Source organism: Physella acuta, unplaced genomic scaffold (genome assembly GCF_028476545.2).
Source record: "Physella acuta isolate Inbredline_101_S28 unplaced genomic scaffold, ASM2847654v3 ptg000017l, whole genome shotgun sequence".
NCBI lineage: Eukaryota > Metazoa > Mollusca > Gastropoda > Physidae > Physella > Physella acuta.
This window is the reverse complement of record NW_026731537.1, coordinates 1292884-1318381: the sequence shown is the minus strand read 5'-3', so window position 1 is coordinate 1318381 and position 25498 is coordinate 1292884. Positions and strand designations below refer to the sequence as shown.

The 25498-nt window shown below is 38.0% G+C and overlaps 1 protein-coding gene across 6 annotated transcripts in view; it reads left to right on the top strand.

Moving 5' to 3' along the window:
- The first annotated feature begins 3034 nt into the window (after positions 1–3034).
- LOC131937351 (prestin) overlaps positions 3035–25498 on the top strand; it is a 58064-nt gene continuing 35600 nt past the window's right edge. For 3 of the 6 annotated variants that reach the window (XM_059294733.1, XM_059294741.1, XM_059294698.1), the window contains exons 1-2: positions 19573–19734; positions 22084–22508. The gene's annotated coding sequence lies outside the window, so the exon portion shown is untranslated. Of the gene's footprint in view, positions 3187–19572; positions 19950–22083; positions 22509–25498 lie in introns of those variants that run through there. The other 3 variants (XM_059294716.1, XM_059294708.1, XM_059294725.1) reach the window with 3 other exon arrangements.

The window sequence follows — 25498 nt, the reverse complement described above, 5'->3', positions numbered from 1 at the left end:
ACACTCAGACAATACAAACACACAGACAATACAAACACTCAGACAATACAAACACTCAGACAATACAAACACTCAGACAATACAAACACTCAGACAATACAAACACTCAGACAATACAAACACTCAGACAATACAAACACTCAGACAATACAAACACTCAGACAATACAAACAATCAGACAATACAAACACTCAGAAAATACAAACACTCAGACAATACAAACACTCAGAAAATACAAACATTCAGAAAATACGAATACTCAGACAATACAAACACTCAGACAATACAAACACTCAGAAAATACAAACATTCAGAAAATACGAACACTCAGAAAATACGAACACTCAGAAAATATAAACACAGAAAATACAAACAATCAGAAAATACAAACATTCAAAATACAAACACACAGAAAATATAAACACACAGGAAACAAAAACAAACAGAAAATGCAAACACTCAATTCACAATACAAAAATACACTTGGCATTTACTTTCATAAAAAAGCGAAACACAAAACCGGGTTCTATAATTCAAATGCAATTGCGAATCTAACATCAGAAACATCAGATTAACTTTCAAATCTTTAAAAAACAAAAAACAAAAAAAAAACCAAACAAAAAACAACTGGCAATTTTAACCTGTGACGCCACTAAAAATAGAACGTACTGACACTAAACTTATGTCGTAATTTGGGGTCGCTGTGCTGAGCGTCAGTTAAAATTTAATTGAAAGGTTTTTACCTCATCCCACTTTCAAAGAACTGACTAACTACTTCCAGCTGGTAATTAATTATCTCGGCATTTGTTGACACACATTGCTGACGTGTGGTTAATTGACCGTGTATTCCTTAACACTTCCAGCAGGGGTCTCTGGTTAAATCACAATTGTAATCCTCAAGTATTTTATTTGAAACCCACACACAACGGAGGTTCGTAGGGGAGGGGGGGGGGGGCTGTTTGAGCTTGTGACAATATGTGACGGAGGTTCGTAGGGGAGGGGGGGGCTGTTTGAGCTTGTGACCATATGTGACGGAGGTTCGTAGGGGAGGGGGGGGGCTGTTTGAGCTTGTGACCATATGTGACGGAGGTTCGTAGGGGAGGGGGGGGGGGCTGTTTGAGCTTGTGACCATATGTGACGGAGGTTCGTAGGGGAGTGGGGAGGGCTGTTTGAGCTTGTGACGGGGGTTAAGCAAGTGTGACGTCAAAACAATATTTTATAAATGGAATATTTGAAGCTTTATTTTAATTTATTTTAAAATAATTATGTAAATTGATGAATGTATCTGATCAGTGATATTGATCGGGCTATTAAATTAATTTATTTAGTCTATAATTTGAGCAAAATGTGAAAATGTAACAGATACGTTGTTAATTTTGATTTGTCGGTATTTTTTACTCTCGGTGGTGCCCCTACCACTTCGATGGTATCAAAACATCAATACTTAATGTCGTTTTAACTACAATTTGATAATTAGTACAACTCAATACAGCATTATACTCTCAGTAAATTTGTTACTTTTTCCAATAGGTGTTTCTCCTAAATGGTGTCACGTGGTCTAGTCTACAATGTTTGAAAAGTCATACACACAGACACACACAGACACACACAGACACACACACACACACACACGCACACACATATATATATAAATTTTATCATGGAAAACAATTGTTTTGACTTTCATTGTTTTACTTTCCCTGGCCATTCTGGTTGAATCTGGTTGAACTCAAAGAGAGGTAGAGGGAGGTTTTTAAAAATATTTGAATTGATGAAATAATTCAACGGTTTATATTCAACGGCTTATATCCAATCCAAAAAAATGAAAATGAGTGTAATCGATGGTTCCCAAATAGCTTTAAGTTTTTAAAATGTAACTATAATTTTATCGCTTGTCATATTCTTAAAAAGATTTATAAAAAAATTATCTGTGATTACATAGACTTTTCAAGACTATTGAAATTAAGGGAAAGTATTTAGACGTTTAGTGGTATAATAGAGATGGTACGTGCAGCTAAATTTACATTTAGATGAAGTGTAGTTAATCATCTGGGTCACTAATTAAACATGTAGAAAAATTAACAGTTCACATTCATTACGTTAATTAAGATTTATTTACGCATGTAGCACCACAGGAAATAAGCGCGGGAAAACAAAATATGAATTTCTAATCGAGGCGTTCTGTCGTGTTGATGTCAGAAGACAAAACATTGGCGTTCACGGCCGAGATTGGTCCACTTCTGCTCCAGTAAAAACAAGCTGAAACTGGTTTACCAGTAGTGACTACACTGACAATGACCAATTTGCAAGTCATAATACAATTAGCTTTACGCATTGATCAACATCCAATCCACGTTTTTGTGACAGAGTAAAGTTTGGTGAGATCTTAAAGTTTGGTGGCAGAGTACTGTGAAAGGACCACAACAGTTTGAACCACGCAGACTAGGTGTGTTTTAAAGGGTTAAACAAGCAGACTAGGTGTGTTTTAAAGGGTTAAACAAGCAGACTAGTGGAGATTTAAAGGGTTAAAGAAACATACTAGCAGTGATTTAAAGGGTTAAACAAACAGACAGACTAGCTGTGATTTGTTGTGGATGTCAATGTAATCAGGGAACACTCAGGTATAAAAACTTTGTGGATTCGGTAAGGCTGGATTTGTTGTTTTTTACTTGCAACAAACATGTTCTATATTTAAGATGAATTCCCAGGCTAAGCACCGTAAGAATCCGTCCGATGACAGAGTGACAATCAGCTAAAATAACTGGCTAACTCATCTGGCTAACTCATCTGGCTAAATCAACTGGCTAATTAAATTAACCGCAGTCCAATTCTACTGCGGCTAAGTTAATCTGTTCCATCCCAACACTACAGCTGATTCGAGATTTTGATTCGATGTTTGGTGCCTAGGTCCCACGTGACCAAGACGTGACCTGACATATCTTGTCTCCTGGGTCCTCTACACCACTGAAACAATCAAGTCCATAACGACCGAGGACCCAGAGCGCACCTGTCACCAGCGTACCTGGCTCGCTCAAATAAAAAACTTTCAAGTCATTTTTACACGCAATCGATTACACACTGAGTTTGTGGAAAAATTTTTTTTACTTCTGACAAAATAAAATTTTTGGAACTGTAATAACTTTTTCAAGGATTTGCTTTACACTAATCTACTCCTCGAAACGTCTGGTAAGTAGTTTTTTTTTATAGCTTTTTAAATTTCCTATTCAAAAGCTTAGACCTAGCTGCTATCATTTTCAGAACACCGGCCACATCCGCTGATGGGTTCGCCACTTTGTTATCTAAAACTGAGACCATTTAGGGGTAGAGGCTTTAATTTGTTAAACATTAAATGTCATTTTTGCTGTATTTCTAATTGAAAGATCGTTCATCTGTCATTACAAAATAAGATAAAACAACCCACATGTTTATAAAAATATCTGTAAAAGATAAAAAGTCGAATAATTTGAAATACCTTTACCAAAAAGTACACAAATATTGGAAACATTTTTACTAACCAGACATTTCTAAATGCCCAACTAAAATAACAGTTCTAGTTCTAAAGTCAGTGATTTGTATCGCTGCCGCTTGCTATTTTTTTTCTTACTAAATACGGCATCACTTTGATGTTTTATTGATTGATTTTCTTACTAAATACGGCATCACTCCATTGTTTTATTGATTAATTTTCTTACTAAATACGACATCACTCCATTGTTTTATTGATTGATTTTCTTACTAAATACGGCATCACTTCAATGTTTTATTGATTAATTTTCTTACTAAATACGGCATCACTTTAATGTTTTATTGATTAATTTTCTTACTAAATACGGCATCACTCCATTGTTTTATTGATTGATTTTCTTACTAAATACGGCATCACTTTAATGTTTTATTGATTAATTTTCTTACTAAATACGACATCACTCCATTGTTTTATTGATTGATTTTCTTACTAAATACGGCATCACTTTGATGTTTTATAGATTGATTTTCTTACTAAATACGGCATCACTCAAAAGTTTTATTGATTGATTTTCTTACTAAATACGGCATCACTTCAATGTTTTATTGATTAATTTTCTTACTAAATACGGCATCACTTTAATGTTTTATTGATTAATTTTCTTACTAAATACGGCATCACTTCAATGTTTTATTGATTAATTTTCTTACTAAATACGGCATCACTTTAATGTTTTATTGATTAATTTTCTTACTAAATACGGCATCACTCCATTGTTTTATTGATTGATTTTCTTACTAAATACGGCATCACTCCATTGTTTTATTGATTGATTTTCTTACTAAATACGGCATCACTTCAATGTTTTATTGATTAATTTTCTTACTAAATACGGCATCACTTTAATGTTTTATTGATTAATTTTCTTACTAAATACGGCATCACTCCATTGTTTTATTGATTGATTTTCTTACTAAATACGGCATCACTCCAATGTTTTATTGATTGATTTTCTCTAAATGTATACACATTGTTTTTAGTAATAAATTTCACCCATAAACTGCTTATTAAAATATTATACAAAGTTAGTAGAATTTTTTTTTTTCTAAAAATAAAACCACCGCGGCCATCACAACAAACTAGTGATTTGTGATTTGCCCGAACCTCTTTAAGATAATCATAGACGGTGCTACCCCCCCTCCTGACAGTACTGTATATAAATCTCCACCATTAGCTACCCCCCCCCCCTCCTCCTAATCTAACTAGTAGGTTGAGTACCACAACTAACCAGTAACTGCAGACGACAATGTTTTTACACTGTTATCTATCATACATTCTGATCAATATTGGGCGGCTAAGTACAATACACAATGTTAGTCGGAAAAACAACAAAGGCCTTTTGTTGTTTCGGAGATCATTGGGGGGGGGGGGGGGGGGCGATACATGATGAGACCGCCAGCTGTAGTATGGAAGTAATAAAATTAATTTTTGTGTCTATGCTGACGGTCACGTGTCGTAAAAATAAAACTAAAAAAAAACGGTTTGAATATGCCCGTTGCTTTTACATTTCTTAGAACAGACACTGGCATAGTTTAACTTAATTTTCTGTCGGCCCAAAAATCACCTTTTGTTGTGAAAAAAACAAACCAATTTAAATCTCGCTATGTGACATTTAGTAAAATTGTCCTGGCCACTCGAGTTACCGGATGTTTATGTTAGGAGTATTGTGTCACCGGTGAAGAGCTTATTTCTCAGCCCAGATAGAATGCACCGCTTGTGAGAAGTGCGTCTAATTACTGCACATCGTGCCGGGCAATGAGGAAAACAAGCGTAGATCAGTTCCTTACCAGGTGATACATTGTTTTATTTGCTCAAGGGTAAGGGCGAATGGTATGACGTAAGGAATGGCAGAAATGAAGCGCACGCGAAGACGAAAACAACAGAGAACGTGGAGAACTTGACCAGTTGTAGAAGGTCAAGGTGGGCTGGGGGTCAGTGTGTTGACGTCATCAGCTGTGATATTTAGGCAGTTGTGTTGACGTCATCAGTTGCGATATTTGGGCAGTTACTTAAAGAAACTAAACAAAAAATAAAAAGGAACTCGTGTAAAACACGGAGAAAGTAATTGGGAAAAGAAGCTGGCGATGGAGATAGATAGGCCTTAAATTAAGGAAATCGGCAACAATAATTAGCTATGACATTTCGCGGAGTTTACAAATCTCAAGAAAAAGAGGGAGACGCAGAAAAACAAATTTAATATGAAAGAAAAAAAACACCCACCAAATATTTTTTTCCAATTGACACAACACAGGTACTGAACGGAGATAATGCTTGGTGGATATCTAGAACCCCCACCCCCAACCTCCCGCCCCACGATTGAAGTTTACGCCTCATATATAACCTAAAGCCCCCACCCCATTTTTTTTCCTTGCGGATGAATACAATGTAGTCCAACATACAAGAAACTAAACAAAAAATATTCCTTTTGAATAACATCAGACGTTATTTAAAGAAAAATAAACCCTATAATAGATATAAAAAGAATACCAATGCAGCATTAGGTTTTTATTGGCTCTTACCTGTCAATTAATTATCTGTGCTATAAATTAGTTTGATGTGCTTTTAAGTACGAATGTCGCTTCAATAAGCATAAATGTCATTCTATCATCATAAATTGATACAGCCATACTGCGACTACTAGAGTCATTACCCAAACAAGTGGCATTAATGTCGTGAGTTTAACAAAGCTGGTGTTATTTGTACGAGTAGACCTACTAGTTTCATTTTACATATCGCGTGTTTAACAAAGCTGGTGTTATTTATACGAGTAGACCTACTAGTTTCATTTTACATGTCATGTGTTTAACAAAGCTGGTGTTATTTGTACGAGTAGACCTACTAGTTTCATTTTACATGTCGTGTGTTTAACAAAGCTGGTGTTATTTGTACGGGTAGACCTACTAGTTTCATTTTACATGTCGTGTGTTTAACAAAGCTGGTGTTATTTGTACGAGTAGACCTACTAGTTTCATTTTACATGTCGTGTGTTTAACAAAGCTGGTGTTATTTGTACGAGTAGACCTACTAGTTTCATTTTACATGTCGTGTGTTTAACAAAGCTGGTGTTATTTGTACGAGTAGACCTACTAGTTTCATTTTACATGTCGTGTGTTTAACAAAGCTGGTGTTATTTGTACGAGTAGACCTACTAGTTTCATTTTACATGTCGTGTGTTTAACAAAGCTGGTGTTATTTATACGAGTAGACCTACTAGTTTCATTTTACATGTCGTGTGTTTAACAAAGCTGGTGTTATGTATACGAGTAGACCTACTAGTTTCATTTTACATGTCGTGTGTTTAACAAAGCTGGTGTTATTTGTACGAGTAGACCTACTAGTTTCCTTCAGCACTATTCACATGTTGTGTATGCTGTACTTACAGGTTAGTGGCTACATATCGACTACTGACCTCTGTTTTCCTAGTAGTTCGTTCTTCTGTTTTCTAGCGATCACGAAGCGAACACACTAACAGTTCTAGAACTTAGTAGTTTAAAATACGTAAAACGAGACTGAGGTCCCATAAGACAGTGGTACCCCCACTTTCTGACCAATGGTCAGACAAAAGTTAATCTTACGTTGAACTGTGCCGTCCCCAAAAACTTTCAGAGCATTATTTGCAATAATAAAGTTTCGCTATAGTTGAATCAGCTGATCAATATCCACAGAAAGCTGTCACTTCCACGTATCGTACAATACGTAGCTTAAATAGTTTACAGAAGAAAGAAATAAAAGTACAACCCCCCCCCCCCCCACACTTTGATGATGTGACTTCGTGTTTGATGCACACAAAATATTGGGGAATGGAAGTAATGATTAGTAATGGAAAGTCCGGCCAGTTCTTATTCCTGTCCGCCATTATGACAGTCCAGGGTCCGGATAACTTTTTACAAACTCGATTTGCTATCCTCTTCACTTTGGACCACGTCATTCCAGCCTCTCCCCATCTCATTCACAACTTATTTTTAAACGTCTTTTGTCGGTCTGTCGTCTAATCTCTAGACTAATGTTGTAGTTATGTCGTTGAATTAGCCCCAAACATTCCGATAGGGTTTGAATCAAACGTAGCGTGGAGCTGTGGACCCTCACTAGCGATAGTGTAAGAACCGCTGTTGGTGGTGTGGTGTTGTTGTGGTGTTGTTGTAGTGTAGGTCGGCTGCTGTACAAACAAAAACAAACGCACTTTATGTCTGTATTAAATGTCTCACGGACATTAAGTCATAAAGTTTGCATAAATTTAAATTATATAAGAAGTAATTTCTTTCGCTGCTGCAGGTAATATAGTTCTTGGAACAGGTAAACTTAGCACCAGGCAAGTATATCTATCTATACCCCGGCAGGTATATCTATCTACACCCCGGCAGGTATATCTATCTACACCCGGCAGGTATATCTATCTACACCCCGGCAGGTATATCTATCTACACCCGGCAGGTATATCTATCTACACCACGGCAGGTATATCTATCTACACCCCGGCAGGTATATCTATCTACACCCCGGCAGGTATATCTATCTACACCCCGGCAGGTATATCTATCTACACCCCGGCAGGTATATCTATCTACACCCCGGCAGGTATATCTATCTACACCCCGGCAGGTATATCTATCTACACCACGGCAGGTATATCTATCTACACCCCGGCAGGTATATCTATCTACACCCCGGCAGGTATATCTATCTACACCCCGGCAGGTATATCTATCTACACCCCGGCAGGTATATCTATCTACACCCCGGCAGGTATATCTATCTACACCCTGCAGGTATATCTATCTACACCCCGGCAGGTATATATATCAACACCCTGCAGGTATATCTATCTACACCCCGGCACATTAGATGTGTAACTTTGTTAGAGAGAACAAAGGCGGGAAGTTAATTCCTGGTCACCCCCCGCCTTAGCTGGGCAGACATTTTCAAAGTCTTCTGCTAATTGGGTGATTCGACACAGCAACTTACGTCACTGACTTAATACTGACCTACGTCAGTGATTGGTGGCTCGTGTTTGTGTCAGCGTTTTTTTTAAAAACTTTCTGTGGAGGCACATCAGTTGGTCACGTGACGTGATCAGCAGGCCACGTGATCGATTAGCCACGTGACGTGACCCTCCATATCTGACAGTGATGACAGTGAAACACCCTCCATACCTAGTAGTAAAACACTATACCCTTCTCGCCAGCATAAATAAGATTAAAGTCATGTTACAGCAATCTTAAAGTCATGTTACAGCAATCTTACAGTCATGTTACAGCTATCTTACAGTCATGTTACAGCTATCTCGTAAAATTTTAAAATTTCTACCGGCAGGCATAGCTATAAGCATAAAAACAAAGAATCCACTCCGTGACTTTGGTGCCATCAGTTCCAATGCATCATTGTTCTAGCAGTCAGTTCTTAGATTCTGGAGATTTTCTTCACGATCTGAGTTAGTTTCGGTTTGCTAGCTTCCGGTATCTCTCGAAGCTACAACTGTACCTACATACATCCACATACAATAGTTTTATACATATTTACATAGTATATCTTGAAAAAAATATCATTTCATTGTTTGTAAACAAGTGGGTGATTTTTTTTTAACTACTGGTACTTGATTTCTATGACGGCGAATGTTTAGAATTCTATCCAATGTCCCCATGCAGAAAACACGAAATCTTATTTGAATGACCTTGGCATTAGCAGAAAAAGATCACTTCTAGCGGCTGGGTGTTGTCGACAGCAGAAGGGAATCAGGAAACGATGTGTCACTGACAGACGACGTGTTTGCCTGAAATAGGGGCGGGGGGGGGGGGGGGTGTCACGTTTATTCATTCATTGATGGGAATGGCTTTTGGTAAAGACCGGCAAAGATCTCATCGATATATATATATATATATATATATATATATATATATATATATATATATATATATATATATATATATATATATATATATATATATATATATATATATATATATATATATATATTTCTTTTAATGCTTCCAACAATGGGATGTTTGTATGTGTATGTATATATGTCAACCTTACCATACCATCCCGCCCACACGCTAGTGTGTCTGTGTACCACTTTGTTTAACCCGCACAGTCCAGAAAGCGAAAACAATTTTTTGATTGGCTGTTGGGATCACGTGAGTCAGAGGAGCATCAATGACAATTTGTTAACTTGCCATAAACGTCACACTCACCCTCATCATATTTCAATGAGGTTTATCACATAGCACATACTTCAATCGTCGGGCTGGGGAAGGTGGGTTGGAGGAGGTGGGTTGGTGGTGATTTATTTCAAAAGGTTTATTACTTTAAGCGAGAAATATCGTCCGTTCGTTAATTTGTGTGTGAGTTGTTTAAAAAAGTAAAAAAAAAAAAAGAAATCGAAGATAAGATCATGCACAGAATGCAATAAAAAGAAATCGAAGATAAGATCATACACAGGATGTAGAGGCCACAAGTTTGATACACGTGCAAGTATCCACGTCTGATTGTTGATGTGAACTTGTATAAAATTGGTCTTGTATCAATAGGGAATTGTGCAATAGAGCTGAGAGGTGCATTTGGGGATTAGACTTCAGAGTCGACAGGTGCACTTGCGGAGTGGAATACGGAAGTGAGATGTGCACTTGTGTATTGGAATAAGGAAGTGAGAGGTGCACTTGGGGATGAGCGATGCGCGAGGGTCAGGGTCACCATTGACCGACTTTTGTGACCTAGTTTGACCCAATTTGTAGTGATGATGAAAATGACTTATTTACCTGCCTATAAACTATTGATTTACACCCACCTATGCGCGGCCCCCACCTGTGCGTGGCCCCCACGGGCCAACACGCCGGGGTGTAGACCCTTGCTTTAACCCCCCCCCCACCTCACACCGTGTCTTTTGTTCCACACTCCGCAGTTGTTTATAGGGGCTGTAAAAAACTTGCCTCTTGGCTTCTATAAAAATAGGGTCTATAAATTTGAAGGAAATTATATACAAACCTAATTTAAAATGACATAGAAGCTTACACTTCAAGATGTTTACTGAAACCTACAAACTACTGTAAACCCTCTAAAAAAAACATCCCCTCACTTACTTAAATTGTGTCTTAACATTTTTCAGAACTAGGGATAAAACAACCTGACAACTGCTCTTACTTGCAAACAAATCTCTGTTTTATATTTCACTCACGAAAAAAATCGATGGTAAATAAAATACTCAGGTCGATGTGGTTTTAAAAAGATATGAGTTACGGGTAATTTATGACATTTAATTTAATGTGTTTTCTTAACAAATAAAAAGGGAGTCAGCCTGACCAAACTTTATTGTATAGTCGTTGTGTTTAGATGTCACTTTCAGAGAAATCTGGCTATAGAAATGGTACATACGTTTTTTTTTGTTGCGAAAATACATTGGCAAAAAGTTTTTACAATATGTTTCTTTAGCAAAAATCGATTTAAAAAAGTGAAATTCTAAAGGTTTTTTAGAAATTGGAAATAGAATGCCACTTCCGGCTATTGGAAATTGCTAAAAATGCGACAAATACCTGCATATACGATATGAAACTTACATATAAAAATTTCGTCCATCTGACTGAAACGATGCTCAAGTTATTGTGTTCACACACACCGATAGACAGACAACGGATAGAAAACTCCTAGTCATGAGGTCTAGGCTCAAGTTATTGTGCTCACATACAAATAGACAGACATACAGACGGATAGAAAATTGCTAGTCATGAAGGTCTAGAACGTCGAGGCTTGTAAAAACCGCGATATTTATTTTCTGCACGTCTACAATACCTACTCAACGAGAAAGTAATATGGAGGTAAAAAAAAAGAATAACAATCTAAAGTGTAGTGCAGTGGCTTCCCTTGACTCGCTTAGCCAACCGGTTCCCTCCCTTGTCTAGTCGACTGCTACCATCCAAGAAGTCTGTCTAAACATTTCTCCTGTCCCAAGAGTTAGATTTAAACCAGCCAATTTAATTATATTTAAAAACAGTTCAACAAGTTTTCAGATTCAAATTAAAGTATGATTATTTAACTCGAAGAATTTTTGTAACAAAATTTTTTTAATATAATGAACTAATTTTTTTCTCGGATCGGTGTGGGGACTGGTTAATGTGCGAGGTTAGTGTGGGGACTGGTTAGTGTGGGGTTTGTGTGGGGTTTGTGTGGGGACTGGTTTGTGTGGAGACTGGATAGTGTGGGGACTGGTTAGTGTGGGGACTGGTTTGTGTGGGGGCTGGTTTGTGTGGGGGCTGGTTTGTGTGGGGACTAGTAATACGCCCCGCGACACGCGACAGTCACACTTTGAGCCGTGTGGAGGGTAAACCAAGTTTAGCATAAACACGAGACAATAAATCAAAGGGACAGAACTCACTGCGTGGACTAGCTGGGTTAGCTCCCTTCATCCTAGTTTTTGACTTCAGCAAGCAGCCTTGAGCCAAACGTTCGGACCAATATAAAATATTCAACACAAAGTTTGAAAACATTTAAACACATGTTTGTTGGAAGACATTATTAAAGATTGTTTAGTGTTTAAAAATCATCAGTTTCTTCCCCAGGTAAGTGAACATTTCTAAACTATCTAGACAGGTGTGGTAAGTGAACTTTTTTAACCTATCTAGACAGGTGTGGTAGGTGAACATTTCTAAACTATCTAGACAGGTGTGGTAAGTGAACTTTTCTAACCTATCTAGACAGGTGTGGTAAGTGAACTTTTCTAACCTATTTAGACAGGTGTTTAGCTCTACAACCAGAGCTTATAATATCTAAACTCATGCAAAACGTGCAAAAAAAAAAAAAAAAAAAATTGAAAAAATATTTTCAAAACTTATTTTAAAAACAAAGAGCCGTACATAATGAATTATATCTGGTTATATTTTAGAGTGTATTAAAAATTGTTGTGACACAACAGGCATCTAGACAATTGTGACAAACCACTTTTAACATTATCGTATTTTAAATCATTTACAAATTTCTGGGCATTAAAATGATATTTACTTTATAGTATATTCAAACAAGTCTTAATGTCACTATTTAACTTGATTAGTAATGCTTACGGACACAATTTAGCTTGATTAATAATGCTTACGGACACTATTTAACTTGATTATTAATGAAGACGATGGGTGATACAGTAGAACACTCAAAATCAGTTTAGTTTTTTTTGCTTAGTCAGCAAAATGGCAACAGGGAAGTAACTTGTAGGTAAGTAGACTGTGAAATTGTCAGATGGAGACTTATTTGATTAGCTCTATCACATAGAACTACATGGACTGTCTAAAGACTTACTTGATTAGCTATAGCACACAGACCTACATGGACTGTCTAAAGACTTACTTGATTAGCTCTATCACACATGGACTGTCTAAAGACTTACTTGATTAGCTCTATCACACATACATACATACATGGACTGTCTAAAGACTTACTTGATTAGCTCTATCACATAGGCATACATGGACTGTCTAAAGACTTACTTGATTAGCTATAGCACACAGACATACATGGACAGTCTAAAGTAGCTGCCCTAATCCAACCTCCCCATCTCCTCTCCTTACAATCTTTTTTTAATTATTAAAATCAACATCTGATCCTCATAATGTAGCCAAAGTTGGTGCGACAAACAAGCGGGAGCTATTCTGTGTTAGCGTTCATTGTCAGGCTACCTGGTACCTGTGACATATGCTGCTATGTAGAATGTTGGGGGGGGGGGGGGGCGTGAATAGAGATTTATATATCTATTTATAGTCCCCAAATTATTTTTTTTAAGTGAAAAAAAATGAAAATCTGACACACTTAGTAGAGAAGGCCTGATTTAAAGACTTGTACAACAGGTAAATGTCAGGTAAGACGTGATGAAAGCAGGTGAAACAGGTAAATGTCAGGTAAGACGTGATGAAAGCAGGTGAAACACGTGTCAGGTTAGAGAGAAACAACGACACGGACGGTTATCACGTGACAACCTCTGGCCGCACCAGGTGCCCATAGATTTTAGTCAGGCAAGGTGACACGATAATGAAGTAGAGACATAGATTTTAATCAGATGATATTAGTTTACTAATTAATATTCATGTATTACATAAAGTAGGAGCATGGAATTAATTAAAACATTTTATTCAGGTTTTACATTTGGATGAAACAGTGAACTAATTATAAAACATATTGCGGATTTTATATTATTTATAATTATAATACAAACATTGGATTCATATCTGGTATGCCTTTGTTGTCACATATTTTGCTTGGTGTGTTTTTTTTTTAATTCACGGAGAGCAGTTTATATTAGGGTACGTTTGTCGTCTAGTTTTTAAAAAATGTGGCTGTGACATTCACAATGTGGTTGTGACATTCACTTGACCACCCGACAAGTAAAAATTTAAAATCGGGGGCCCTAGACTGTTGCCTCAACATCCCACCCCCCGTAATCCGTCATTGCATGCCTACATCAGTGTACACATCCCCATACTGCACAATTTTTAAACTTGACTCCGGGGCCTACGCTCTCCGTAGCTGCATCAAACTTTAGGCGAACTTATCCTAAACATACCTGCCCACTTACCCTAACCATACCTGTCCACTTACCTTAACCATACCTGACCACTAACCCTAACCATACCTGACCACTAACCCTAACCATACCTGCCTGCATAGTTTACATTGTGCATGCGCATTCATTAATCTAGGCATCTTACGCTAATTAAAACAATGTTTTCAATACAGCTTATCTACGAACCAATGCATTAGTTATCACGATACACTGATGAATTGAAGCTTGAAGAAGTTTTTACCAGATAGTTGAACGAATGTATTTGCACCTGTAGTTGTACTATTGACACCATTTAACGAATGTATTTGTACCTGTAGTTTTACTATTAACACCGCTGAACGAATCTATTTGCACCTGTAGTTGTACTATTGACACCGTTTAACGAATGTATTTGCTCATGTAGTTGTACTATTGACACCATTTAACTAATGTATTTGTACCTGTAGTTTTACTATTGACACCATTTAACGAATGTATTTGTACCTGTAGTTTTAATATTAACACCGCTGAACGAATCTATTTGCACCTGTAGTTGTACTATTGACACCGTTTAACGAATGTATTTGCTCATGTAGTTGTACTATTGACACCATTTAACTAATGTATTTGTACCTGTAGTTTTACTATTGACACCATTTAACGAATGTATTTGTACCTGTAGTTTTACATTAACACCGCTGAACGAATCTATTTGCTCCTGTAGTTGTACTATTGACACCATTTAACGAATGTATTTGTACCTGTAGTTGTACTATTGACACCGTTTAACGAATGTATTTGCTCCTGTAGTTGTACTATTGACACCATTTAACGAATGTATTTGTACCTGTAGTTTTACTATTGACACCGTTTAACAAATGTATTTGTACCTGTAGTTTTACTATTAACACCGCTGAACGAATCTATTTGCACCTGTAGTTGTACTATTGACACCATTTAACGAACATATTTGCACCTGTAGTTGTACTATTGACACCGTTTGTTCACCTGCACATTTGTTAGTGCTTTTCATCAATGGGGATAAGGAAAGTATAAGCTGCACACGTGCACAGTAGCACATTTGTGTTGGTGGACACTTAATTAGCTGTATTTAATTAATGCGATTATAACTCTCTTACTGTGGCTAAATCTATTTTACAAAGGTAGATTCACCTTTAATCAATTCTTGCAACTGTTCATACACAAATTGTCTGCCTTCATTACAGTAATTTCTGATATTTTAGCACGCAATGAAATCGGGTGCTAGTCCCCACTTAACACATTGAAATGTTGAAATACAAATCGAGATTGTACGTGTTTATCAGTACAGGTCTTTATATTTACATTGTTGTTTTAATTTCAAGGACTAATTACTTTCTATAAATATTGTTGTTTTAATTCAAGGACTAATTACTTTCTATACACATTGTTAGTTGTTGTGCCATTAGTAAAGTGTGATAATATTTCACATCTTATTTTCTGAAATGGCGCCGTCGTTGTCATTCATAAACAAACATAATTAATGTAATTACAATGAGAAATTCCAGCGCCCTCCTATTAGCCTTGAAATTGTAGCTAACCCCCCCCCCCCCCCTTGCCTCCGTCTCACCCCTATGAGAGCCGATCAATGATGTCGTGCTGGGATGTTACAGGATGTCGCCAGCGCCACCTAGCGTGACTTATTCTTCCACCAGTCACAAACCTGGCAGACGTTCATCCTTTGATTAGCACTAATACTAGATCCAGATATAGTTCCTTTAATTAGCAGTAATACTTCTGTCAGTACTAGCTGCAGGTATAGTTCCTTTCATCTCGGCACATATGGTGTATCGAGACTAACTACCTAGTAAATTACGGGTGAAATTAAGTCTGCCTTGCTCAGTATGTTACATAGGCTTGATGTTACACCATTGTATGGTCCCAGGCTTCTTATTCTTTCAAGCAATCAAAATAATCGCCGTAGAGCTTTGAGAGTGCAGAGTGTTAAAGTTTGCATCTTTAGCTTTTTGCCCTTCACTCGTCCACAATCATAGATCCTTGCCCTGTCATTTGTATTTACCATTGGCCTGTCATTTGTATCTACCATTGGCCGCCTGTCATTTGTATCTACCATTGGCCGCCTGTCATTTGTATCTACCATTGACCTGTCATTTGTATCTACCATTGGCATGTTGTCATGTCATGTGTATCTACCATTAGCCTGTCATTTGTAACTGCTATTGACCTTTCATTTGCATCTACCATTGGCCTGTCATTTGTATCTACCATTGGAATTCCCATAACCAATCCCACTTTCAAGGAATTCCCATAATCAATCCCAATTTCAGGGAATTCCCATAACCAATCCCACTTTCAGGAAATTCCCATAACCAATCCCACTTTCAGGAAATTCCCATAACCAATCCCACTTTCAGGAAATTCCCATAACCAATCCCACTTTCAGGAAATTCCCATAACCAATCCCACTTTCAGGAAATTCCCATAACCAATCCCACTTTCAGGAAATTCCCATAACCAATCCCACTTTCAGGAAATTCCCATAACCAATCCCACTTTCAGGAAATTCCCATAACCAATCCCACTTTCACGGAATTCCCGTAACCAATCCCACTTTCAGGGAATTCCCGTAACCAATCCCACTTTAACGGAATTCCCGTAACCAATCTCACTTTCAGGGAATTCCCGCATCAATGTAGCACCGCCATAAGAGACCAATCATACCGACTAACAAACGTAGCGAGACGGCTAATAGGATCAAGGCTCTACCAGAATCTTGCGAGAGAGCCTAAAGTTCAAGATGGCCGGACAAATCTATTGTATCGATCTAGGCACATTTTTAATCAATTGATTTTGTTTGGCTCAGCTGTAAGTAGGTGGGATCACAGCTGTTGCGTGAAATTTGATTTTGAAAACTGATGGCTCATCAATATTTGACTCGATGATTACATGTTCGAACCATTCGCACTAGGATGATAGTCTCCCTCGCTGTGACGTCACATTCACCAATCTTTGAAGGAAATATGTTTTAACGTTATTCATTGCAGCGTGACAAACGTCGCGAATAGGCCAACCGTTAAGGCTTACATTATAATGACCTTGAGGCACGTCAGTGAGCAAAGAACTTTACGCTTGATTGACTCGTGAGTTAGATTTTGTGGGACGCAGAGGGCAAGGTATGTCATGTTAAGTCGCTTTAAGTGCGGAGTTTCAAACTTTAATTTCATCACATTTTTAGAAGCCAAACATCCTGATGAGTTTCTACAAAAAAATTTTTTTTATAAACTAAAAATTTCCCAAGCTGTTAAGATTAGTTAGTTGTTTTTGTTATGTGAAATCCTCTTTCAATTGACCACGGGATAAAACTGACCTCTGGACAATAAGTGACCACAGGACAGACACTACAAACTGACCACAGGACAGACAAACAACTAGACACCTTTATCAGACGACCAACTGTCACCCACACGTCTGTTCACTGAAGGTTGAGTTACTGTAATCACACAGGAAGCTGGGCGTGGGGGTCGGGCACACGTTCCACCCACACCTGCCCGTCAGGGTGGGGAGATAACGATATTGTCTGCCATCAATGACCTGACCCCCAATGACCCCCATCACGGTGGGGAGATAACGATGATGTTAGCCCTAACTGACCCCCGTCAGGGTGGGGAGATAGCGTAACTGGACTGACCGCAAACAGGAAGTGAATAAAAGCACCGGAAATGGATGAGTTGTGTTTGTCTCAGACCTCCACATGAGAACGTTTCTTTATGTTTTATTTTTAAAGACGTTAAAGTGGGATTAATGAGTTGAACAAGTGACCTCCCGGGGTCACGTGACTTGACATGTAGTGGGATAGACCTTTACAGATGGCATCATCAAGTAAATAAACGTGCATCGATCTATGCAGTGACAAGTCGGGGGGGGGGGGGGGGGGGAGGAGGGGAGGATGGGGGTCTGTGTCTTCGTTCAGTGGTCATGACGTCACAAGTGAAAATAAACCGGGAGTGATCTCCCCTAAATTTTCTCGAATATTCTTATATAACACTACGGGGGGGGGGGGGGGGGGTGGCAACTCATTTTATAGAAATATGAAAGCGAATATAAAACGTCGATCACCTCAACAGCAAGACGACTGGCCAACTTAAATTTCATTTTTTTTTACAAACCCATTAAAGCCGAGACCACGTGATTGGTGAGTTAGGTAATGTGAGAGCACGTGATTACAATCTGACGCCAGTAAATGTCAGCCGAGAATTTTTCCACTAATTCAACATGCGGCAACTTTTGTCTTTAAATAAACGTTTGGTGTGGGAGAGGAGGGGGGGGGGGTGGGGGGGGGGGTGGCGAAGCTAGACGACAACAGTTATTTTGTTTTTCCTATTAATCAGTAGCACGTGATCAAAGTTCGCGCAGAAAATGTTGAATGTATCAGTCTAGGCCTATAACGAGTTGGCTAACGACTGAACTATTTTTTGTTTGGTCAAGAAAAACAATAGCTAGGCCCTACATCGTAAGGTAGACGGTGGGTGTGTCCACAGATATAAAGCATCGGTGGTGCGTTTTATCATTTATCTATGCCTCAAACTCAACCCCCCCCCCCCCTTGCCCTGTGGGTATTCGGATTAACGTTTTTATGTTGATGGTTTGACTTCGCTTTTAATAAAAAGTCCATGGGATTTTTGTTTTTGTGACTTAGTTAATTAACTACAGATTGCAGTGTATTACATAATGTTGTCATTTCACAAACACGTAAGTGGTGGCTGTCATTCGGTTGACTTGAGTCAAGTAAATGACTGAAATACTTTCAACTTTGCTGAGAAGCTATTGCTGAAACGTCAGTCAGTTGGAGTCAGGAGTCATTTATTATCTGACTCTGACGTCACGAATCACGGAATGTTCACGCCAAGTAAAAAACAAACGGTCATGCAAGGACCAATCACCGGTGGTAAATAAAACCACGTGACACAAGAGTAAACAAAACAGTCACGTGGAACTCTGAAGATATTGTTTACTTCGGTACAGCCAATGTTTTTATATGCAAATCAGCCTGTATCACGTGGTGTGTTGTTTACCATTAGCATAGTGTGTTATCTAGGCGGAGTATGCACTGCTCGGGTTTATTCAGACGGGCTATCGATTTACTTGGAGGCAGTCGAAAATTGGGCAGCGTGGAGGGGAGGGTGCGGAAGGAGTGGGGTGACTCGACAAAATGTTTTTAGTGGGCGCATGTACAAGTATGTGCTGGGATCGTCTGCACGTAAAACAGTTTGGTGCATATGAGTAAATCAACATGCAGGCTCAACACACAAGGCCATACCTGAGTCGTGTTTAAAACGCCACCCCTTCCTATACCCTTCCCTACCCTTACCCCCCCCCCCCCACACACACACACTCAATGCAAACTGATACGGTCCTTAATTATGACAAGAAGAAAAAAAAAGCTTAGAACGCAATGAATTTGTTCTTTACACCGAGGGCGGGTAGACTAGTGGCGAGGGCATGTATACACGGCGAGTGTTGTGTGTAGCCTCGGGGTGTGTATATCAACAGCACGGCTAGGCGGATGTGTGAGGTTACGTCTGCTGGCAGGCGGCTTGAAGTGAGCACGTGAAATATTTCTTTTTAAGTGGACGTGTCTGGATTTTACACACGTGCAGTTTGTATCGATATTCACCCGTGTTACATTTTGTGTGGGGTAAATCAGAAAGATTCAATCGATTTTAAAGCTAATTCATCAATCGTGGGCTGTGATTGGGGTCGAAAGGGGAGGACACTCTCATGTAAAGTTGTGATGTGCCTGCCGTGTTGACATGTGGCTAGCAGACGATCAGACAGTCGCTCTGACTCAAGCTGATTTTTCTTCGACCAGTGGACACATTGATTTCAGGACCTGGGACCGTCCTTCTCTAGGTCAGACCTCACACTAAACTTACTGTGTGATTTCACAAGGTCTGAGTTGAGCGACAGGTGCTATAAATAGAATTGTTACAGAATTAGACCCTAGCGTGTAAGCAATCATTGAAATAATTTCTTGTGAGTTCAGGCGGAAAGACGGAAACAGGTGTGGTGTCAAGGTTTAAATTTCAAAAGTTGCGTTAGTTATATTTGTGTTAATGTAGGCCAAAGGTAGGCTGACATGTTCGCTAGACCTGTTCTGGTTTTATTTATTGTTGTGCAAACCTTGAACTTTGACTTTAGTTAAGTCAGTCTAGCGCAGTGGTTCTAAAATTTTGGAAGCTTTGGACTTTAATTAAGCCGGCAGATGAAGTGGTTCTAAAATTTTGGAAGCCTTGGACTTAATTAAGCCAGTATATGTAGTGGTTCTAAAATTTTGGAAGCCTTGGACTGTAATTAAGCCGGCAGATGTAGTGGTTCTAAAATTTTGGAAGACTTGGACTGTAATTAAGCCGGCATATGTAGTGGTTCTAAAATTTTGGAAGCCTTGGACTGTAATTAAGCCGGCAGATGTAGTGGTTCTAAAATTTTAGAAGCTTTGGACTTTAATTAAGCCGGCAGATGTAGTGGTTCTAAAATTCATGAGACGTGGGTTTGGACTGACATTTGACAAAAACTGGTCGCGTAAAATGGTATCATCTGGACCCAGCAACAGCTCACTAATTACACAGGTGTTAATCAATTAGTTGTACACACTTGTAGGCACACGATACTCCATAACGGCTGTGTGTCAAATAGTTCAATCTATATACTATAGGGCCTATATATATATATATATATATATATATATATATATATATATATATATATATATATATATATATATATATATATATATATATAAACACTTCAGGGGAGATTTAATTATCAGTTGCCAGGAAATAAAATTTCACATTATTTGTAGTGTGTTAATTGGTAGTGTGTCGATCGGTAGTGTGTTAATTGGTAGTGTTAATTGATAGTGTGTTAGTTGTTAGTGTGTTAATTGATAGTCTGTTAATTGGCAGTGTGTTAATTGGCAGTGTGTTAATTGGTAGTGTGTTAATAGGTAGTGTGTTCAGTAGCATAGCCAGGATCGTCTCATGGGGGGGGGGGGAGGGGGGAAGGGTTTCAAATTTTTACCCGGGGACAAACTTTCGATTTGCACACAGCCCCTCAAACTTTCGATTTGCACCCCCCTCAAACTTTCGGTTTACACCCCCCCTCATACTTTATATATATACCGAGGGGTCTATGGGGGGGGGGGGGGGTTATGACCCCCCTTAACCTCCCCCCTGCCTACGCCACTGAGTATGTTAATTGGTAAAGTGTTATATTAGTTTGAATGTTTCCATCCACCGAGTGGTAAGGCCAATGTGTGGGAACACCTCACCTGTGTGTTACATATGTCGTAACACCTCAACTGCTACACACACCATTTTTCTAACAGCGACACATATTCTCTCTATGTTCGGTATGTGGACACTTGACCCATCACATTATTGCGTGAATTGTGTTTAATTAATTAATTTAAAACATCAAGTAAATTGTGTTTAATTAATTAATTTAAAACATCAAGTAAATTGTGTTTAATTAATTAATTTAAAACATCAAGTAAATTGTGTTTTATTAATTAATTTAAAACATCAAGTAAATTGTGTTTTATTATTTAATTTAAAACATCAAGTAAATTGTGTTTTATTAATTAATTTAAAACATCAAGTAAATTGTGTTTAATTAATTAATTTAAAACATCAAGTAAATTGTGTTTAATTAATTAATTTAAAACATCAAGTAAATTGTGTTTAATTAATTAATTTAAAACATCAAGTAAATTGTGTTTTATTAATTAATTTAAAACATCAAGTAAATTGTGTTTAATTAATTAAGTTAAAACATCAAGTAAATTGTGTTTTATTAATTAAGTTAAAACATCAAGTAAATGTTACTTAGCTAAATCACGGGCATAGGCTCTGAAAAAAACCCCCCACTAAATTAATAAGCTTTTTAAATTTGTTTTTGTGCATGTAAGGTGTATAGGCTGTGACTGTATATAGCTTTTTATGATTCACCAAGTTTTTAAAGTTGAGGTCCATGTTTTCGTTTCAAGAAACTAATCAATAACAGATGTTGATACTAAAACAGTTGTTGCAAAAGTAGGCTACATTTTTATAGCTATAGAAACCTATTTATAACAGTTATGACAGTTATCGATACTAAACTTATCGAAGACAATTAGCGATACTAATTTTATTAAGGAAAGGTATCGATACTAAACCAGTTGCTTGTGTCTGCTCGCACGTGAGTAGAGACCGTGACGTCACTGAGTCATGGCCGTCTATGTGAAAAAAAAACCAACCAAAACTTAAGGGAGAGAAGTGACTCTCGCGTTGCTGTCACAAAGCTAAAGGGAGAGAAGTGACTTGTGTGACTATTTTAGTCAAAACCTTTGATATAATCCTGACTGAGTACTTTATATGGAATATTTCTTTCCTAAAAACGTGCCCGGATACTGGAAAAGGATATACGAATAAAGTAAGTTTTTATTTATTTAGCTGCATTTTAAAAACTAAGTAGATCTACCTTCTAAACTAAACGCCATTAACATTTTGGTATAAATGCCGTAAATTTAGTCATTAAATATCTATTATTTCTGTAATGGTAGGTTGCAGAAGAAACAATACTAACTATTTTGTTACCCCGATCCAGCAACTCGCCACCCGACCGACCCCCGCCATTTGAACCCCCTGTCAGTTGCCTCTAATGGGGGGGGGGCTCCAGAACTGGCATCTATTTGTGCCTGCTCCAACTGCGGCACTATCTGAACTATTGTATAATCTCAACTGTTCCAATTTTAGGGACTGTTACCCATTCATGAACTGTAGCACACACACACACAATAACTTGTATCGTCACACTTACCGTAGAATACATACACACACATACAGAGTGGCTTGTGTCGTCACACCCCAGTTATCGCCCTTGTTTTCTTGTAGCTCTGGTAGACGTGAATTGCTGGTTGTCTAACCTGATTTGGTGTGGCGTCACTCTGATGTACGTCTCAATCGTCTCGCTTAAGATAGAGTGGGTAGTGGGTACAAGGCTTATCCTTAGGGTAGGACGAGGGTTGGCGTTGGGGTTGACACGGGGTTGTAACTAGAGGTTGGCAGGGGGTTATCTGTGAGGATCCAGCGAATATCGCCACTATGACTGGCCAGAAGATTGCTAGAGAACCGTCAAACGGAGGGATGAAATAATTTAAAACTATTGCGCTGAATTTTTACCACTTAGATACATGTGACTTTAAAAAAAAACTTGACTGTTTTGACCATATAGATCATGGGTTCCCAACCTGGGGGTTTCTGGGGGGTCGCCAACTGGTAGACTAAACTCTAGCAATGAATAAAAAACATAAATATTTAGAAAAATATTTGAAATTCGGCATTACTAATATCACTGGAAATGGAATAGAGAATAACCAATTTGTACTGTGCAAAGTTGTTCTTAGTCGGGAGTCTATGAAAACTGCCAAACGTCAATTTGAGACGAGTCATTCGGAACGCACCAAAAAAGATATGTAGTTCTTTTGTCGGCACGAAGCTAGTTGCAAACGTCAGAGACTTGATCGAACAGAACGTTTTCACCAAGAAAACACAGCATTAGTGCAAGCATCATATGAAGTAGTATTAGAAATTGCCAAGCAAAAAACCTCTCACACAAAGGAGAAAATCTCATCAAACCATGTATGCTGAAGATGGTAAAATTAATTCTTGGTGATTCCAGTGCAGTAAAGATGCAACAAATATCTCTGTCTAATAATACTATGCAGCTGCTTATATTAAAAGACAAATTTAGAATGAAATCAAGCTTTCACCATTGTTTGATTTTCAAGTTGACGAATCGACAGACGTGAGTTCGTGTTCGCAGTTGCTTGTCTTTGTGAAATATATTCATTCAGATGTTAGCAAATAAGAGTTGATGTTTTGTGAAGATATCATGGAGAAAATAAATACGTTTTTTGAAACTGGAGGATTAAAATGGGGAAACGGCTGTAGGGCTTGTACGGATGGTGCGTCATGGTTGGGTCAAAATGGGGGTTTCAGAAAAAAGTAAAAGGTAAAAGATTTAGCTCCCTAATGAAAGGGAATCCACTGCATGATTCACATATGCCCTCGCCAGCAAGACTTATCCGACTCCATTGCTAATAAAAGTCGCAAGTCATATTAAATCTGGAGCCCTAAACACCTGTCTGTTTCAAGAACTGTGCAAAGAAATGAATACAGATCACGAGGTTCTACACTTCAGTACGCTGGCTGTCAATAGGAAATGTCAATCGTGTTTTTGAATTGAAAGATGAAATCAAGTTGTTCTTGGAAGTGCAAGGAAACTAGATCTTTTGATATACTTTAACGAGATGGCGTGGTTGGAGAGAGTATCATACCTAGCAGATATATTCGAACATCAACATAAGCTTAACCTGATAAAGGAACGAATATTATCTCTTTTCATGATAATCTCTTGGCATTTTTATCAAAGCTGCAAAATTGGCGAGGAAAAATAAATATTTGAAATACTGCCATGTTTGAGAAACTCTGCAGTGTGGTGTGATAGATACAATTTTTAAAGGATTCCGTGCATCTTGAATCTCTTGACAACGAACTGCGGCGTTATTTTCCCCGAGCTGAAAGAAGAAGAATCTGCATTGTCACCCATTCTCTGCTTTCTTTGATGTTACCAGCATTGCCGATGAATAACAAGATGAATTCTTAAATTAGCAAAATTTAATTGTTAATGCTAGTTAATGCTTGTTAATAGCATGTAATTTTGCTCATCGTATTAAAACAGTTATCAAGAAGAATTCATATTGAAAGTCTACTAGAAAATATTAATTATTATTATTTTCTTTACTAATTTCGACTTGTTACTTATATGGGGGTCGCGGGTCACTAATGTTTTATGAAAGGGGGTCGCCACTCGAAAAAGGTTGGGAACCACTGATATAGATACATGTTACTAAAAAATTGACTGTTTGTGGTACTTATCTACATTTATCGTGTATGTTGATATTTTGTGTTTTTGTGGTACTTATCTACATTTATCGTGTACGTTGATATTTCGGTAACGGAATAACACTGTGTTTTTCTAGTCGCTACAAGTTAACAATCAAGGTCATGGGTTAAAAAAACTAGTTAAAATGACACGGAACAAGATATGTACCGAATCAGCACACCACCGATATAATCCAGGTCCTGATTAAATATTTTTATTGCATACATTTTTCTCGGGGAATAAACTTTGTCAAAATAAAAATAGCAAATTAAATGACATTCATAAAAAAGGTTGAGATTTGTGTTTTGTCATAACTGATGAAATGAATAGAAAATATTCGTGACTCACCATGTCGACTGTAGCGATCGTGTCCTTATAATGAAAACAGGCGGACGACACTGTATCATTGAATATCTTACACAACTCTTGTTGTCTGCAGGCTGTTGTTGTCCCTAAAGGGGGGTGGGGGGGGGGGG